A 20,090-nucleotide genomic window follows, 5' to 3' on the forward strand; every position below is an offset into this window, starting at 1 on the left:
ATTCGAAAGTTCCCGGGGTCCGGGGGAAGAGGCTGGGGACTTCCGCCAACTGTCTCAACAACTTTCTGTGGGTGAGGAGGACGATGACGATCAGACACAGTTGTCTTGCAGTGAGGTAGTAGTAAGGGCAGTAAGTCCCAGGGAGCAGCGCACAGAGGATTCGGAGGAAGAGCAGCAGGACGATGAGGTGACTGACCCCACCTGGTGTGCAACGCTTACTCAGGAGGACAGGTCTTCAGAGGGGGAGTCAAGGGCATCAGCAGGGCAGGTTGCAAGAGGCAGTGCAGTGGCCAGGGGTAGAGGCAGGGCCAGACCGAATAATCCACCAAGTGTTTCCCAAAGCGCCCCCTCGCGCCATGCCACCCTGCGGAGGCCGAGGTGCTCTAAGGTCTGGCAGTTTTTCACAGAGACGCCTGACGACCGACGAACAGTGGTGTGCAACCTTTGTCGCGCAAAGCTCAGCCGGGGAGCCAACACCAACAGCCTCACCACCACCACCATGCGCAGACATATGATGGCCAAGCACCCCGCAAGGTGGGACAAAGGCCGTTCACCGCCTCCGGTTTGCACCCCTGCCTCTCCCCCTGTGCCCCAACCTGCCACTGAGATGCAACCCCCCTCTCAGGACACAGGCACTACCGCCTCATGGCCTGCACCCACACCCTCATCTCCGCTGTCCTCGGCCCCATCCAGCAGTGTAGTTCAGCGCACCGTTCAGCCGTCGCTTGCGCAAGTGTTCGAGCGCAAGCGCAAGTACGCCGCCACGCACCCGCACGCTCAAACGTTAACCGTCCGCATCGCAAAATTCATCAGCCTTGAGATGCTGCCGTATAGGGTTGTGGAAACGGAGTCCTTCAAAAGTATCATGGAGGCGGCGGCCCCGCGCTACTCAGTTCCCAGTCGCCACTACTTTTCCCGATGTGCCGTCCCAGCCCTGCACGACCACGTCTCCCGCAACATTGTGCGCGCCCTCACCAACGCGGTTACTGCCACGGTCCACTTAACTACGGACACGTGGACAAGCACAGGCGGGCAGGGCCACTACATCTCCCTGACGGCACATTGGGTGAATTTAGTGGAGGCTGGGACAGAGTCAGAGCCTGGGACCGCTCACGTCCTACCCACCCCCAGAATTGCGGGCCCCAGCTCGGTGGTGGTATCTGCGGAGGTGTATGCTTCCTCCACTAAAGCACCCTCCTCCTCCTCCTCCTCCTCTGTCTCACAATCAAGATGTGTTAGCAGCAGCATGTCGCCAGCAGTCGGTGTCGCGCGGTGTGGCAGCACAGCGGTGGGCAAGCGTCAGCAGGCCGTGCTGAAACTACTCAGCTTAGGCGATAAGAGGCACACGGCCCACGAACTGCTGCAGGGTCTGACACAGCAGACCGACCGCTGGCTTGCGCCGCTGAGCCTCCAACCGGGCATGGTCGTGTGTGACAACGGCCGTAACCTGGTGGCGGCTCTGCAGCTCGGCAGCCTCACGCACGTGCCATGCCTGGCCCACGTCTTTAATTTGGTGGTTCAGCGGTTTCTGAAAAGCTACCCACGCTTGTCAGACCTGCTCGTAAAGGCGCGCCGGCTCTGCGCACATTTCCGCAAGTCCCACACGGACGCTGCCACCCTGCGCACCCTGCAACATCACTTTAAGCTGCCAGTGCACCGACTGCTGTGCGACGTGCCCACACGGTGGAACTCTACGCTCCACATGTTGGCCAGGCTCTATGAACAGCGTAGAGCTATAGTCGAATACCAACTCCAACATGGGCGGCGCAGTGGGAGTCAGCCTCCTCAATTCCTTTCAGAAGAGTGGGCCTGGTTGGCAGACATCTGCCATGTCCTTGGTAATTTTGAGGAGTCTACCCAGGTGGTGAGCGGCGATGCTACAATCATTAGCGTCACCATTCCTCTGCTATGCATCTTGAGAAATTCCCTGCAAACCATAAAGGCAGCTGCTTTGCGCTCGGAAACGGGGGCGGGGGAAGACAGTATGCCGCTGGATAGTCAGGGCACCCTCCTGTCTATTTCTCAGCGCGTACAGGAGGAGGAGGAGGAGCATGAGGAGGATGAGGAGGAGGGGGAAGAGACAGCTTGGCCCGCTGCTGACGGTACACCGGCTGATTGCCTGTCATCCTTTCAGCGTGTATGGCCTGAGGAGGAGGAGGAGGAGGAGGATCCTGAAAGTGATCTTCCTAGTGAAGACAGCCATGTGTTGCGTACAGGTACCCTGGCACACATGGCTGACTTCATGTTAGGATGCCTTTCTCGTGACCCTCGCGTTGCACGCATTCTGGCCACTACGGATTACTGGGTGTACACACTGCTCGATCCACGGTATAAGGAGAACCTGCCCACTCTGATTCCCGAAGAGGAAAGGGGTTCGAGAGTGTTGCTATACCACAGGACCCTTGCGGACAAGCTGATGGTAAAATTCCCAGCCGACAGCGCTAGTGGCAGAAGGCGCAGTTCCGAGGGCCATGTTGCAGGGGATGTGCGTAGATCGAGCAGCATGTACATCCCAGGCAGTGCAACAGTCTTTAAGGGCCTGGCCAGCTTTATGGCTCCCCACCAAGACTGTGTCACCGCTCCCCAGTCACGGCTGAGTCGGCGGGAGCACTGCAAAAGGATGGTGAGGGAGTACGTAGCGGATCGCACGACCATCCTTGGTGACGCCTCTGCCCCCTACAACTACTGGGTGTCGAAGCTGGACACGTGGCCTGAACTAGCCCTGTATGCCCTTGAGGTGCTTGCTTGTCCTGCGGCTAGCGTGTTGTCGGAGAGGGTGTTTAGTGCGGCTGGGGGAATCATCACCGATAAGCGTAGCCGCTTGTCAACCGACAGTGCCGACAGGCTAACACTCATCAAGATGAACAAAGGCTGGATTTCGCCAGACTTCTGTTCTCCACCAGCGGACAGCAGCGATACGTAAGCAATACGTAGGCTGCACCCGCGGATGGAAGCTACGTTCTCTCTCACCATCCAAAACGGGGACATTTCTGCTTCATCAATCTGTGTCTAATATTCCTCCTCCTCCTCCTCCTGCTCCTCCTCCTGAAACCTCACGTAATCACGCTGAACGGGCAATTTTTCTTAGGGCCACAAGGCTCACTCAAATAATTTTTCTGAACAATTTTTATAAGTTTCAATGCGCTTAAAAGCATTGGAACTTTAACTTGAACCAATTTTTCGTTACACTGGGCTGCCTCCAGGCCTAGTTACCACTTAAGCCACATTAACCAAAGCGATTAATGGGTTTCACCTGCCCTCTTGGCTGGCCATGGCCAATTTTTGGGATGTACATTAGTACTGTTGATACAGCAATTTTTGTGGGCCCTCGCCTACAGTGTAATCAAATTAATTTTTAGCCCACCTGCATTACAGCTGACGTTACCTCAGCTGTGTTGGGCAATGCAATGGGATATTTCTATGTACCGCCGGTGGCTTCCTGGCACCCACCCAGGCAGTGGGTCCACAGGGAGTTAAACCTACATGTGTCCACTTGTAAAGAACCCCAGTCTGACTGGGGCATGCAGTGTGGGCCGAAGCCCACCTGTATTACGCACGACATTACTACCTCAGCTGTGTTGGGCAATGCAATGGGATATTTTTGTGTACCGCCGGTGGGTTCCAGGGAGCCACCCATGCTGTAGGTGCACACTGAGTTTTTAATACATCTGTACACTTCTAAAGAACCCGTCTGACTGGGGCATGCAGTGTGGGCCGAAGCCCACCTGTATTACGCACGACATTACTACCTCAGCTGTGTTGGGCAATGCAATGGGATATTTCTATGTACCGCCGGTGGCTTCCTGGCACCCACCCAGGCAGTGGGTCCACAGGGAGTTAAACCTACATGTGTCCACTTGTAAAGAACCCCAGTCTGACTGGGGCATGCAGTGTGGGCCGAAACCCACCTGCATTAACCCTTTCCAGTCCACTGTGTGACCTGTGAAGACATTAGGGTTTAAGGCTGTACAGCTCCGTTGTTGGTAGACGTCCGTCGGGGTTCTCTTACTGTATATTGCCAGCCTCTCTGCTGTCGGAGCCTATCCTACGTGTCAGCTCATGCAGTACTGGCTTTAGCCAGCATATAGCGCCGTTGTATAACAGCAGAAAAAGAGTAAGCCCCCTAGGAAAACCATATACAAATTGGATTGGAAAGGGTTAAGCACAACATTACTACCTCAGCTGTGTTGGGCAATGCAATGGGATATTTCTATGTACCGCCGGTGGCTTCCTGGCACCCACCCATGCTGTAGGTGCACACGGAGTTTTTACTACATCTGTACACTTATAAAGAACCCCAGTCAGACTGGGGCATGCAGTGTGGGCCGAAGCCCACCTGCATTAAGCACGACATTACTACCTCAGCTGTGTTGGGCAATGCAATGGGATATTTCTGTGTACCGCCGGTGGGTTCCAGGGAGCCACCCATGCTGTGGGTCGACAGGGACTTCACAATAGGGAGTTGTACCTGCCTGTGTCTATGAATTAAAAAGCCCGGTCTGACTGGGGCATGCAGACACCTTGACAGAATGAATAGTGTGTGGCACATAGGTTCCCCATTGCTATGCCCACGTGTGCAGCTCCTGATGGCGGTGGCACAGGATTCTATTTCTCATTGCTTCTGTACAGCATTGTGGGCTATCGCTCCGCCACTTTTAAAGAGGGTCGCTGCCTAGCCGTGCCAACCTCTGCAGTGTGTGCCTGCGGTCCCTCGTCATGGCAGACGCAATTCTAAATAGACATGAGCGTGGTGTGGCATGAGGGCAGCTGAAGGCTGCCCAGGGACACTTTGGTGTGCGCTGTGGGGGGGAGGGGGGTGGTTGGGCAGCATGTAACCCAGGAGAAGTGTCAGTGGAGTGTCATGCAGGCAGTGATTGTGCTTTGTTGGAGGTAGTGTGGTGCTTAGCAAAGGTATGCCATGCTAATGAGGGCTTTTCAGAAGTAAAAGTTGTTGGGAGGGGGGGGGGGGCCCACTCTTGCCGGTATTGTGGCTTAATAGTGGGACCTGGGAACTTGAGATGCAGCCCAACATGTAGCCCCTCGCCTGCCCTATCCGTCACTGTGTCATTCCCATCACTTTCCTGAATTGCCCAGATTTTCACACATGAAAACCTTAGCGAGCATCGGCGAAATACAAAAATGTTCTGGTCGCCCATTGACTTCAATGGGGTTCGTTGTTCGAAACGAACCCTCGAGCATCACGGGAAGTTCGTTACGAATAACGAACACCCGAACATTTTGGTGTTCGCTCATCTCTAATTAACACCAAGGTATTCCCAGAAGATGTGCAGGAGAGTACCCATATATCCACAATTCCTCCAGCACAGATTAGAGATATGGGAAAATAGATGGGTCAATTTGGAGGGGCAGAAGTACCAGTGAAGTAGCAGTTTCTTGAAAATTGGCACTTATTAAGGCTTTTGAAACCGTTTTTATGACTGAGAGCCATTGAGAGATAAGGAAGGTTTTGCCCAGGTCTCTTTCCCATTTGATCATATGTGATTTTTGGAAGTCTCTGCCTCTCCATTTACATATGCATATTTCTGTCTGGTAGAATTGAGTTCCTGTTTTGGATCCTCAAACAAGAAATCGAATACTTTTTGTGTAAAAAAAAAAGTCTCTTTGAGGGAGATGATATTTTTTCTCCAAAGTTTGAAATGTCTTAATTTTCCCTTGATGGGTTAAATCAGATATGAACATTGTACCCTCTTTAATCTATCTATGTAAGGAATAAACACTTCCAGAGCCTCCAATGGGAGTTGAGTGGAGATTTGCTGGGTAGGTTTTTTAATTGAATTTATCAAGGTGAACCAAGATGAAAATGATGCCACTAAAGTGCGACTTATAGATATAGGTATCTGCCGAACGGAGATGCTAGTCATGAGATGCGTGTGTACGGATATTCTATCAAGGTTTTAGATACTGCTCTCAGAGACGACAGGGGGTTTGTCATGGTAAGGATAATATCATCCGCAAAAAGACCAATCTTATATTCCTTGAGAATGTCCTATATCTGTAGGAATAAATGATATACTCTCTGGATGAGGTGTTCAGACAGCTAAAGGAATCATAAAGTTCCTCTTTGTGGAACCATGGTGAAAGTACTGAAGAGTGGTGCATCAACTTGTTTATAGTGTCGTGTGATCTCTCTGGAATAATATTAAAGTCCCCGTATATTATTAATTGGCCTTGCTGAACCTTGCTGATTTTTTTTTTATTGTTCTATTCAAAAACTGAATTTGGGAGGAGTTGGGAGTATATAAATTAGCCACAGTCATAGTAACCTCATTAATCTTACAAGTTAGAACAGCAACGTCTCTGAGGTACCCCAGAAGCTGGAAGGTCACAGTATCTCTAGTAGAGATGAGCGAGCGTACCCGTTAAGGCAAAATACTCAAGCGAGTATTGCCATTTTCAAGTACATGCCCGCTCGTGCCAAAAGATTTGCGGGCCGGCGGGGGGCGGCAGGAAAGAGCATGGAGGAACGGGGTGGAGATCTCTTTCTCTCCCTCTCCCCCCTACTCCCCCATGCTCACTCCCACAACTCACCGCTCACCCCCGACGACCCCCGAATCTTTTCTCACGAGCGGGCAGGTACTCAAAAATGTCAATATTTTGCCTTAACGAGTACGCTCGCTCATCTCTAATCGTCAGCCATATAAATATTAGGGAACTTTTTTATGGTGGAACTTAGGGGGGAACTTTTATCAAGAAAATGTGTCTCCTGAAGGCAAAGGACGTCTATATGCAAAGCATCCTTCCATACCAGGGCTCTTTTGAAAGGGCTATTTAGACCATTGCTACTCAATGAGGAAAACTTAACCGAAATAGCAATATATGCAGAGCTGCGGACAAAGATAACAGGCTGTATGGTAGCGACATGATAAGCTGGCACTCAGGCTATGACTGATCATGAAAAATAGCTCTCGTAAAACTAGTGAAGAACAAAAGCTATTTGAGCTCAAGATAATAAAAACATAAACGGTAAGGTTAACTGTGTGTACCATACGACTTCCAGAGTTAGGCATGGATATAGAGCGCAGCAATTACTCTGTGTTGGATCAAAGCTAAAGTTCGCCTGAAAAAGATGCAACCTCCACCTGTAAAACAAAATGAGAAAGAACCTTGAAGGTTTTTGAGAGTCACTTGGTAGACCCTTCTGGAAAGAGATATAAAGATGTCTTCTGAGCTTTCACTGGTGGTCCATCCGTCTTTGTTTATGATCTGTCAGCAAAGCAATATTGGTATCCGACTGCTGCAGCCAATCACTGGCCTCAGCAGTCACATGCTATACTTACTAGCATCACTGATCGGCAATGAGCAGGAATGCTACCGTAGTAGTATGGCACATATTTTCTATGGCCACTGATTGGCTGTAGCGGGTATATGCTGGCAGTTTGTAAGATAAATACGGCAGTGATCATCATAGGAGCATCCGCATACAATCATCAAGGGATTGCAGAGGTTAATAGTGTTTTATTGTTTTTTTTGTGTTTTTTTTTTTACATTTTATATAAGCTGTTGCATTTTATTTTGTCAGAAAGCAGATAACAATAACGGTACGATTACACAATCTGTTGAATTTTTCCGTGTGCATTCTGTCTCAAAATCTGTGGCGTAAATCACAGTTAGGGCGGCTTCACATAGCCTTTGCGCAAAAATACTCGCCACTGCGTGATGCTTTTGCACATTAACAAGGCTGTTGAGATAGATTTGCATGCATATATGTGCAGATTACTGTACTTTTTGCAAGCACAGTTCCAGTTTACATGTGCGTGAGACACACCCTTTCCGCGGATTTAATAGCTATGTAAGCCTAATGATGTCCAGATGTATTCTTTTCCATATGTTTTGTGCAGTGTCACTCCCTTCCCCTTGCATATTTTTGGACCTCCTTTAGACCTTTTTTGGGGACTTTTGCTGCACAAAACACAGGAAAATAGAACATGTCCTACTTTTTACTATAGGCACGACATGTGCACACAAAACATGTTAAGAAAAACTAACCCATTGCAATCAATGGCTTCTATATTATCTATTTAGTGTGCAAATATTTTTCATGAATTCATAAATAGGTGAGTGCTGCCTCTGATTGGCTGAGCGCAGGGACCAATCAGAGGCAGCTCTCAGCTGTCATTCAATAGCTGAGATCTGCCTCTGATTGGTCACAGTGCTCAGCCAATCATTTTAAATCCTCCCCTGCTGAATACTCCTCAGAGCAGTGCAGGAGAAGAGCCGGCTGGACGCGACTGAGCCCCGGCAGCTGAAGAAAGTTGAGTATTTTTTTTTCACCATTTTTTCTTGTTTTTCAGGGAGGGGCTTATATTTAAAGCCCTTTTCTGAAAAACAATTACAGGATGCCAGCAGCTGGATCCACTATTGCAGCTGTCATTTGTGACAGCTGTGGTAGGGAATTCTTGATTCCCCGCAGGGATGAAGAATTCCTTTGCTGCATCTGTCACAGATGTGGCAGGTGCAGCAGGGAATTCTTTTTACTAGTGGGGATGAAGGAAACATCTGCTGCATGCAGCACATGTCTTCTTCATCCCAGCGGGGACACGGCAGCGGTGGAGAGGTAAGTATATTTATTTATTTTTTTTACACTAAAATTCTTATTTTTCAGGGAAGAGCTTATATGTAAAGCCCTTCCCTGAAAAACAATTCAGGGATGCTGGCAGGCTATTGCCTTCAATCAAGCCACCGGCAGCAGCCGCAGCTCCATTGAAGGCAATGCACAGACCTTTATACATGCATGTTTTTGCACATACATAGGTGTGCACCTATGTACGCAGTGATGTACGCACAAAAACACGCTCGTGTGAAGCCACCCTAAAGCTTATGCACACATAAAAACAAGACCCCCTTGCCGCGCCCCCAAAAAGGCAAAATTGAGGGGTTTTTTTCCCCATTTGTCGTAATTAGAAATGTTTTAAAAAGTTTTTAAGTGCATTAAATAACACATTAAATTGTACCATTGAATAATTCAAATCATCCCATACAGAACAAGACTCTTTTGATGAAAAAATAATAGGGATGAGAGAGTATACTCGCTAAGGCACTACTCGCTCGAGTAATGTGCCTTAGCCGAGTATCTCCCTGCTCGTCCCTAAAGATTCGGGAGCCGCCGCAGCTGACAGGTGAGTTGCGGCGGGGAGCGGGGCAGAGCGGGGGGGAGAGAGGGAGAGAGAGATCTCCCCTCCGTTCCTCCCTGCTCTCCCCCGCAGCTCCCCGCCCCGCGGCGGCACCCGAATCTTTCGGGACGAGCGGGGAGATACTCGGCTAAGGCACATTACTCGAGCGAGTAGTGCCTTAGCGAGTATACTCGCTCATCCCTAAAAAATAAAGATGTTATAATTTTAAGTGGGGAGGAAAAAACAAAAACGAGAAAAAAAGGGCTGCATCCTTAATGGGTTAAGTAATTCAATTGGGCAACCTCTGCATTTCTCATCATATTGTTTTATTGCATAGAACACAAATACATCGCTGCTTTCACTATTTGATTAAAATTGTATCTATTCTGTTTTTTGATATTTCACACTGCTTTCTCATTTAGGAATATCTTACAGTTTCACCATCATTTCATTTCAATCATTTGCATCTTCCTTTAACTTTAGAGAACAAAGAAATAACAATCTCATAATCATATATTCATATGTAAGAAAATCTTCAGTACTGATACATTATAATGTGTTTCTAAGCCTAACACGCTGAAGCATAGCCAGTTAAAATGCCTGGGTATAATTGTTATGCTCAGTAACTCAACCCACTGGCAAATTGTTGCATATGTTTCATAAAGCAGCCTTGAGCAATAAAAATGTTATTACATGTTTAATGAACTGCAAAATCCAATTTAAAAGTTTTCCACAAGCACATAAAGTGGCCTTAAGGATTTTTGACATACCTTTGAAGTTAATTTTGATTGTGGCCCAACTTGAATATTGTGTGCCATACATATTTAAAATATTTGATTCAGTCCTGATGGTTTAAGTCAGAAATGTAATTCCAGACTGAAGTTAAACACGATGGTTACTACTACAATATGCATATTGTTACAGTCAGGCATGTCCCCCTTGGCAAAAAAGTCAGTGTCAGTATCTTAAGACGACACATGAGTTGGATTATTCTATATACTCTGCCTTGGTTATGAAAGGCCAAATGTAAAGTCAGAAGACATACAGTAGTACTTATAACATGGTTATAACATATTGGTTAGATAACTATTTTAGGGATATAACAATTTGGCAAACTTGAAAGAGTTATGACCAGGTCAAGTGTTATGTCTGTGCAAGGCTCAACTACAGCGATCTACCCGGACACAAATCTAATTCCTCAAAAAGGATGAGTATATACACACTAGTACAAATATGAATAACACAAAGTATATACTGTAAAATGGGAACATAAATGGAAAGACAGGGAAACTGATCATAACTTATCAGCGAAGGAACCCTTACCTATAAGCGGGGCGATTGCTCTGATAAGGGTGGCACCATGTTAGGAACCTGACTTTCCCTAGACGATGACAGGGAATGTGGCAAAGGTTAGATGTAATACAAATGTAGTATATTCACCGAGGCAGAAGAATCGATATGGGACTAAGTATTTTTCACTGAATCAATTCTTAAAACTTAGCTTTTATTCATAGATAACTGATAAAATAATGAAGCGTGCAGACTAACAGAGTGTTTAACATAGACCCACTCTAGTTCCCTAACAGGTGTTCTAATGGAACAGACGAAGTCCCTAGTATGCATAGGATGATGGATTAATAAAATATCCTCACTCCTGTTCTATACGGACTCAAAGAGGTGATACCCCCGTTTAATATCGGGGTCTAACCACAGAAGTCCTTGATCGTCCTACCATAGTGGAAAAGGTGAGACAATCCAAGAACCCCAAATGGTAGAGTGCGTAAACAGATATGTCTTGCTTTATTCCCACAACAACCTCTAGGAATGAGCTTGAAGTTACTTCGTATTGTTCCACTATCTTACGGTTTTAAGAGAACACCTGTATAAATAATCTTTGGGGCAATTTTCATGATGAGATTCAACTGGTCACAGTGCTCATCCAATCAGAGGCAGCGTTCAGCCATTCATTGAATTCAATGCCATTAGAATGGGTCATCAATCGTAGATCAGCAGAAGTCCACCACCAGGGATCCCTGCCTATGAGCTTTTTGCATTCTTCAGGAAGCAGGCAGCTCAGTTCCCACTGCAGTGGCCAGGTTGGTATTAGAGGCCAAGTTTCCATTAACGTGTATGGGAACTTTGTGTGCAATACCATGCCCAGCCACTGCAGACGGAATGGTGATGTCTGCTTTCTGAAGCAATCAGCTCAGTGCATGAGAGCCCCAGACTGGCAAATAGATGATCAGACAGAGGTTGCCTGCTGATCTACTATTGATGACCTATTATAAAGATAGGCAATCAACAGTACAAAACTAGACGACCCCTTTAAAAATCACATCTTCCACTGCAGATTTTTTCTAACATAGTGATTGGGGCTTTTTAAAACCCCATTCACTTACATAGAACTGTACATTGATATGGAATTTTAGCTCTCATTCTGCAGCCAAATTTCCACAGCAATTTCACTGTCTGTGAACACACCCTTACATTATGTTGAAAGGGGTCTATGTTCCAAATCTCACTAATATAGTCACAGCTATTGAATAGATACCTTGTTGTACAGCTTTCACCATCAAATATACTTCTTTATGCTTAGTTAGCTTTTATATTAGAACTAATTTTTCTCATAAAAGCAATTATGCATCTAGCATAAGCAGACAGCTCTGAGAACAAAACAGACAGATGTACGGAGGATACATTAGATCTTCTATAGGATGGATTCCATCTGTGTAGATATTTCAGGAATTCAACCTTGAATATTCAATCAAGTATGCAGTGAACAATAATTCTGAATTTAGACTCATTTGTTTGCTATAAATGGCCAAGTTTTTTTTTCTGAACTTTTTCATGTTTTTATTGTTTGGAGCAAATACATACTGTGTAGATGTAAATCACTGCAATCTTAGACATAGAAGACGGTTACATTAATATGTGGCAGGCAGATGTTCAGTTTTAGGGTGTAGTATATATTACTTCAATATATAGTACTAATAGCAGTCTTAAGAAATTGACACTGAGGGAATCTACTTTATGAATAGTACTTTATGCCACTTGTAAGACCAGAGGTGGTACATGACCTGGTAGCTCCACTGCCAAGAGCCCCAAAGTACCCAAAAAGCAGGAGACAAATGACAAATATCATTATTTGCAAAATACAGTAAATGCAGACTATGAGCCCATTTATACACAAAGATAATCATTCAAAAAATAGGTTTTGAGCGATTGTTTTGCTTAAATTGCTAATGCACACTAATGTCCATTAGCAGATTATTATCTTCATTTGCATGTAAATGGTGGTCTGTTCTCTGCATTCAGCTCCTTTATTCTCCCACAGGCTTTCTGCTAAATACAATGCAATCAGCAGCTCCCAGAGAATACAGCACCATGGACAGCAAACACAGCACTCAGTCTGTGTTATCTTCTCTACGGCTGAACAATGGATTTTATGCTCACCTAAAAATCATCAATCAAATGGGAACCTTTACACACAATGATTATTGCTCAAATGATGACTTTTGAGCAAATTTTGAATGATAACCGTTATGTGCAAATGGGCCTTTTATTGTAGTTTCAGTGCCACAGATAAGATGAGCTGTAGAGAAGTAGCTGCAGGCTCCTGGGTCTGAATGTAATAGTTCAGCATGGGGGCCCTCCTACAACTTTTCTCTGCATTGTTGGGTCTCTCTTATGAAGCCCATCGATGTAACTCTAGCAGGCAAAAGCATTGCTAGAATCTTAAAAGATTAGACACAGGATATATGTAAGAGGACGTATTGCAAAATCCGTAACATGGCCCACGAACCATTCATATATCATTTTTAAAACTTACATAATAAAAGGTCTTTTGGGCCCTTCCAAAGTTTCGGGGCCCAGTAGCGACTGCTCCCTCTGCACCCGCTATAGCTATGTCCCTGATGAGATGTTTCAAGACCAGAAGCATTCCAATATGCCTGATGGGTTCTAATTCAACCATTATAACCAGATCTTTCCTTCTCATATTTGTGACTGTATCCTTCCCTAGCTAAACAGAGCTCCAGGAACTTTCCTTCTCACAGTTGGTGAAGGTACCTGATATGAGAACCTCACCTGTCAGGCAATTGTAACATATCTTATACACAGTCTTAAACAAAGCAGAAGTATATAGAAGTTTTATGTACATTAGAACACCCCTTTAGGGTGGCCTTACACGGATGTAAGCGCATATATGCTCATTATTTCGAGGCATATCTGCGCTATACAGGGCGAGAAATTATGCAGATGCTCCAGAATTTTTATTGTACAGGGAATGCAAATACTTTACAAAAGCAAAAAAGGAAATTGAAAGTTTATAATGAATAGAGATCAGCGAACCTACTCGGCCACGCCCCTTTTTCACCCGAGCACCGCGATTTTCGAGTACTTCCGTACTCGGGCGAAAAGATTCGGGGGGCGCCGTGGGTGAGTGGGGGGTTGCAGTGGGGAGTGGGGGGGAGAGGGAGAGAGAGAGAGGGCTCCCCCCTGTTCCCCGCTGCTACCCCCGCTCCGCCACGCCTTCCCCCGAATCTTTTCACCCGAGTACGGAAGTACTCGAAAATCGCGGTGCTCGATCGAGTAATTACTCAAACGAGTAGGTTCGCTCATCTCTAATAATGAACATTTACAATTTTTGCAATTGAATCTATATGTATAATATTCATTTTACTATGCATTGTTTTAGACAAGTAATTTATAAAATGGAACTTAATGGACTTTGTGGTACTTCGGGAAATAAAATATCCTAACAGTTGAGCAGGGAGCTGCTGAAGCTTAATGCAACATTTCAATGTGCCCCAAGTGCGAAGCAAGATTATTAAGCTTCCATTTGTGCACCACTTCAATGCTTAATCAAAGGAAATCCCTGCAAATGCAGTGAGCGCTTACATGTGGTCATCATGCATTTATGTATCTCATAACAATAGTTTGATGATTTGTACTTTCAGAATATACTTGAGTACATACATACTGTACTCTGCTGCATAATGATGATTGCCCAATGTAGTCACTATGATTGCTTGTGCTATTTTACCTTGCTTGGAGGACCGTACAACTAAAAGTATTAGAATAATTTATGAAAGATGCAGTAAGGCAATACCCGACAATGCAATGCTAGAAAAACTTACATATGCAATATAGAAATACTGGGGAAATTATATTACTGCTCTTCTAACGTTGGTCAGGATAAAACTAGACCAGACAGGCAGAAACCGCAGCAAACTTATTATAGTATTGCAAACTATACGATGAGTTTGGTGCAATTTGCCAGACATCTTAACTATTTTTCAATTTCTTACGCTTATGCTTTCTTTTTTTTGTCTGGCATAGTATTGGTAAAGAGAAAGTCTAGAGATGAGCGAGCATACTCGCTAAGGACAATTACTCGATCGAGCATTGTCCTTAGCAAGTATCTCCCTGCTTAGAAGAAAAGGTTCGGCTGCCGGCGCGGGTTAGAGGTGAGTTGCGGCAGTGAATAGGGTGGAGCAGGGGGGAGAGAGGGAGAGAGAGAGCTCCCTTCTGTTCCTCCCCGTTCTCCCCCGCCCGCCGGCAGCCGAATCTTTTTTTCTGAGCGGGCAGGTACTCGCTAAGGGCAATGCTTGATCGAGTAATTGCCCTTAGCGAGTATGCTCGCTCATCTCTAGTAAAGTCCCCTGGTGCAAGCAGCAAGTGATAACTGACTCCTAGGGTGACTTCACATTGTGACATTTTCTCGCCAGACTGTTTTTGCGGGGTGGTTTGCCATTGCCTTCCCCAGTCATCTTTTACCCCACAGCAAGCGGGGTACTCATTTTACCAACCTCGGAAGGATGGAAGGCTGAGCCAACCTTGAGCTGGCTACCTGAATCAAGTGGGGGTATGAACCTGCAACCACCAGGTCGTGAGATAGAGCTTAGGATTACATTTCTGCTGCCTTAACAAAAAAAACATGTTCTTAATTAGTTTGCTGGGTTTTTTTGCCAAATTCCCTTGAAGAATTGTAAAAAGTGTCTAAACACATATTAAATGTACCTGATAAAATATGCCAAAACATGCATTAATTACATCTTTTAAAACTTAAATCACACATGCAAAATTCTACTGTCAACGTCCTAAAATAAGCCCTGGCTGCAACAAAAAATATTAATATATCACCTATAAGCGCTGTCAGCTCCAGCCCGTGTTCCTTCTAGATCCCCGGCACTCTTCTTCATCATGTTCTTCTGGCCGGGGAATGAAAAATCCCTGCCTCCTGGAAGTTCTGCCCATAATTGGCTGAGCGCTTTGACCAATCACATCCGAATTGCTTTTTCAATTCCCAGCTAGTAGAACATGAAAAAGAAGAAGAGCCGGGGGCAGGGACAGCACTTCAAGGTGATGTGTGTATATATGTATATATAATATTTTTTACATTTTTTAATTTTTTTTTCCTTACAGCTAGGGCTTCTTTTTGAGGTAGGGCTTATATTTCAAGCAACACCCCCCCCCCCCTCCAAAAATACCTGCCTTCATCCCATTGCTTTCACACACCTATACATGCGTGAAAAAAACGCTTGTCTGACTGAGCCCTCACAGGATGTTTTTGATGTGTGTTCCATTTTTTTTTAGATATGACTAGTAATGAGCAAACTGAAGCAGTCAAACCCTGTTTTGGGTTTAAATTTGCAACTAAAATTGCTTCTTCTTCCTTCCATTTTCTTTTGCTCACCTTTTCTTTTCCCCTCTTTTTCTTCCTTCTTCTTCTGTTGTAAAGGGCACTTATGGTACTTAGACAGTGTCATATATCACTTATAGGTTAAGTTCCAACTAATTCAGACTGAGCCAAACGTTTTGCCCAAGTTCAGCCAACCAGCCAAACCAAACTCTTGAAAGGTTCGCTCATCACTAGATATGACTTGTCAACTTGTACTGTGTGCACTGGGGGTAGGGATATCTCATTATCATTGAAGGACAGAATTGCAATGAAGCATCACATCTCATTCATAAAGTTGTAGGCAGAAAACAGGAAATCACATGCTTGACAATAGGTAATGGTAACAGTTCAGCTCTTCCATTCTCCATCATAAAGACCTCTGCCCATGTCACTGAGCATGCCCACAACACTCTTCCATAAGAGTCACTAGGAAGAAACATAATAATATGATACATTCCCTTTAAATGCTGCTATTATTGACTGTTCATTTTATGAAGGTACATTTTAATTTTTTGTACAATGGTGCACATTTGTTAAATTGTTTACACCAGGTTACTGACAAACACAATTTGCACATATTGCGCTTGGTATATTGTGACCAAAATGTGTGAATTTTTGCTATTTTATGCTGACTCAGACTTTTTTTTTAAAGTGAGTGGGGTATAGCTCTGGGGCTTGTCAAAGTCACTATAATTTATGCTAGAAACTGGCATTAATATTAGCTGAAATCTGCCCTATGTTGTAGCTTGCATAGATTTCAGATTTGTCACGCAGATGGCCAGAGAATGCATCAAATTTATTAAAAGGCTCTTAATACATTTGGCACACTTTACACCAGACAATCTTTACTTAGTCAGGCGTTTAAAATGCTAGTCTAATTACATCTGCTCCATAGTCTATGGTATGAAAATGAATATTAGCACAGAGGAGGAGTCAGGTACGCTTCAAGTAGGAAATAACTGCAAACAGGACTTGCGAGCAGACATCTAACAATGACCGACAAACACCAAAACACTTACCTAAAATACCAACATAAGCAGATGGAATAGCTAAAGTATGTACAATGTATTGGTTCATATTTTGGCAAAGTTACTTAAGCTCACGAGTCCACGACAAGGGTCCTCATTGACTTGTGAGACCCTACTCTCACAAGACAACTTACACCAGGGAGTCTTTCCTGCAAGCAGGGTGATCGTCCCAATAGGGACAGCCCCACGATGAAGCCCAGAGGCCTGGCTCGCCATAGAAGGTAAATGGCATACAAGGAGAACAAGACACTGTTCATACCAGCGAACAAGGGAATCCCATCCAGAACCTCATGCATGCAGCAACACCACACAACACATGCATGGCTCTAAACACCAGGGTACCGAGAGGAATGAGGAGAATGACAAAATGACTAGATCTCTTTAGCAAGAGGAGCTTGTATTTATGTGCAGCAGACTGATGATGATTGGCTAGCTGGAGTACTCCACACCCAGTCAGCTCAATCATCCCACACCCGTGGAAGTGTGCTCTTGGAAACTCATAGAACTATAGGTCCCAAGAGCATACTGTGACAGGAGGGAAATCATGAAGGAAAAATGTCAGCTTTGTGTTGTACAGAAGTTGCAAATGTTGGCACTATATTTGCACCAAAATTTGAGACATTTGCTCCTTTTTGCACCCTGTGCACCACTTTCAAAAAAGTCAGTATGTCTTGACAAAAAAGGGGTGAGCCTTGTGGGCCCATCAGACTTACTATAATGTATGCATGCTAGTAACTGGCATAGATTTGAATCTGCAGCATAGGACTGGTCAGACATATGCCAAGTTTATTATGAGGCATGGAACTCTTCATAAGCACAGTACACTTCACTCCGGGGCACTTTTTACTTAGACTGGCATATAAAAGGCTAGTGTAACTAAGTTCCCCCAAAATATAGAGCATGAATACAAAAATATTCACATTAAAAATGAAAATAAATGAAAAAAATATCTAAGAAAGACTATAGCTAATTGTAAGACAATTAGAAGGCTACTGTGAAGCCTAGAGATTGAAATATCTCTAATAGATGCCAAGTATGTTTACAAATGAGTATATATCTAACTACCATAATAATTATTGCTGCTTAATTTGGAACTTTAATATGAAAGCGAGAAATCACAGGGAAGGATAATTAAGTTTAATACTTGGAAGATTATACAACTTTTCTATCTATGGATGAAAAAGTTCTGGAGTATGAAAATAATACTAAAATTACATGTCTTAACTGGAAACAATTACTCGTCTCCAAAACACCTGTTAGAGGAAAACATTTAACACCGAGAAATAGATGGAAATAATATTCAATTCCTATGAGAAAAGTGACAAAAATAATAAATACACAGACAAATACATGACAGAATAATTTAGTTTTCTCTTATAGAGTGCAGTTGGAAAGAAAATGCCAGGGAGAGAATGAATTGAAAGGGATGTTAATATTTAAAGAGCTTTTATCACCAAAGACATTTATCAACAAGATAGGGGGTAACTTTCAGACTGCCGGGGGCCTGACCTTGGGGACCTCCAGTCATCCTGAGAATGGCACCCCAGAATGCCCATCTGAATGCTTGCTTGATCACCATTCCAATCACTTCTATCGGACAGAGGGAGATTGTTGAGTGTATCGATCTCCGTCTATCACATAGTTGTGAATGGAGCGTCAGCTAAGCATGCATACTACAGCTCCATTCACAGAGGGCATTCAGGGACATCAGTTTTGTGATTGCTGGGGATCACAGTAATTGGGACTCCTGTGGATAGAAGATAAATGTCTTTAGTGAAAAATTGCATAATGAAAACTGGAAAAGTTAAAGAGTATGTCCAATCAATGATGAAATGTAAACATCAAAAAGGAGGGTTACCCACTTAAGGCTGCCCCTCTATAAGCCACACTGAAGAGCTGCTAAAAAGAATGGCTTCTGCTGAGGTGGACTCAACATAACTAGGTATTACATGGCTACCTATTTCTTAGAATTGACACCATAAAATATTACAATTGTCTGATCAGTGGGGGTCGAATTTCTGGGACCCCCTCCATTCATGGGAACAGGCATCTTGACACTCCTCATATAAATTAAGTGGTGGACATGCATGTGCACTACCACTCCATTCATCTCTATGGGACTTCCAGAGACCACCAAGCAGTTGTACTCAGCTACTGTACCCCAGTAATCCCATAGAGATAAATTGGATGGCAACAGTCATGTATGACCATCAGTGGTCACGCCCCCATCGGTCAGATTCTTATTACCTTTCGTTGATCCAGGGGGTAATTCTGACTGCCAAATTTGGAGTCGGGAAGTACTTTTTTCCCTAAAATAAGGAGAATTGGCTTCTAACTCATGTTTTGGGTATTTTTTGCCTTCCTCTGGATCAACATTGCAGGCGGAACTGGACGGACATCTGTCTTTTTTCTCTTAACATTAAGTTTTATTAAGAAAATTTTCTACAATGAAAAAGAAAGGTGCAAAAACAAATATAAGAAATGTAATCAAACCAAAGTCATAACGAAATACTGTCAAACAAGGTATTATTAAACAGTTTCCCGACTGAGACGGTATTTTAGATAGATAATAAATTACATTTCCAAGCCAGACCTTTGAATCAGATCTAAACCTTGCATTATTATTTGCCGCACTAGAATTCATAAACTCAAACCAACAGTTATTGTCTACTCCTTTTATTACATCCATTAGAGATGGGATTGAATTATTTCTCCAGCGTTGGACAATGCGCACTCTTGCTGTGATTACAATAAGAAGGAAAATAATTTGTAGGGATCTAGGGAAATCATCTATGCCTACAGATGTAGCAGTGCCGAACAGGATGTTTGACTGGCGCGTTACGTCTGCAGTGCAGATCAACAGGCGCCTTTTTGCAGCGCTACGTTAAGTGCAGAGCGCAGCCGCTGCCATTCACCAAGAAGCGGCTCAGCGCGGCTCATAAACAAACTAGTGCACTAATGCAGCATGTATTAGCGCTGCTAGATCTGTATGGCTAAAGGAGCCAAACGGAATAGTTTGGGCATAAAATGGAAGATTTGAATCTAAAAAGCTGATATGTATGTACAATTTAACCATGAGGCTCTAGTCACACGGGCGTTTTTTCGCGCGATTTTCGGATCGCATGACGGATGCGCATCCGCAAATCGCGTGACCGGGGCCCAAAAATCGCCCGAAAATCTGCTCCTAGCCGCGTTTTATTAGAAACGGGCCGGAGCTGTCCAGCGCATTGCATTCAATGGAGACGGCAA

General features: G+C 44.5%; 1 protein-coding gene across 1 annotated transcript in view; it reads left to right on the top strand.

Moving 5' to 3' along the window:
- The window catches only part of LUZP2 (leucine zipper protein 2), a 700,384-nt gene that overhangs the window by 553,400 nt on the left and 126,894 nt on the right, over positions 1–20,090 (top strand). The window lies entirely within an intron of this gene.

This window comes from Eleutherodactylus coqui, chromosome 11 (assembly GCF_035609145.1).
Source record: "Eleutherodactylus coqui strain aEleCoq1 chromosome 11, aEleCoq1.hap1, whole genome shotgun sequence".
NCBI lineage: Eukaryota > Metazoa > Chordata > Amphibia > Anura > Eleutherodactylidae > Eleutherodactylus > Eleutherodactylus coqui.